The sequence below is a fragment of the Sinocyclocheilus grahami genome, unplaced genomic scaffold (genome assembly GCF_001515645.1).
Source record: "Sinocyclocheilus grahami isolate Dianchi unplaced genomic scaffold, SAMN03320097.WGS_v1.1 scaffold61.1, whole genome shotgun sequence".
In the NCBI taxonomy this organism is placed as follows: Eukaryota; Metazoa; Chordata; class Actinopteri; order Cypriniformes; family Cyprinidae; genus Sinocyclocheilus; species Sinocyclocheilus grahami.
The window spans coordinates 3,754,172-3,754,503 of NW_015505240.1; the positions used below are offsets into that span (position 1 = coordinate 3,754,172).

At 40.4% G+C, this 332-nt stretch overlaps 1 protein-coding gene across 1 annotated transcript in view; it reads right to left on the bottom strand.

Annotated features, from left to right (window-relative positions):
- Window positions 1–332, bottom strand: part of LOC107584654 (electrogenic sodium bicarbonate cotransporter 1-like) — a 57,713-nt gene that overhangs the window by 34,465 nt on the left and 22,916 nt on the right. The window lies entirely within an intron of this gene.

A 332-nucleotide genomic window follows, 5' to 3' on the forward strand; every position in this document is an offset into this window, starting at 1 on the left:
TGATCCTGGAGAGCTACCATCCTGCAGATTTCAGCTCTAACCCCAATCAAACACACCTGAACCAGCTAATCAAGGTGTTCAGGGTTGCTTGATAATTACAGACAGGTGTGCTGGAGCAGGGTTAGAACTAAAGTTTGCAGGACGGTAACTCTCCAGGAGCAGGGTTGGACACCCCTGCTGTTTATGTAACCCTGGACCACAAAACCAGTCATTTTTTTATGGTAGAAAATTTACAAAATATCTTCATGGAACATGATCTTTACTTGATATCCTAATGATTTTTGGCATAAAAGAAAAATCGATAATTTTGACCCATACAATGTATTTTTGGC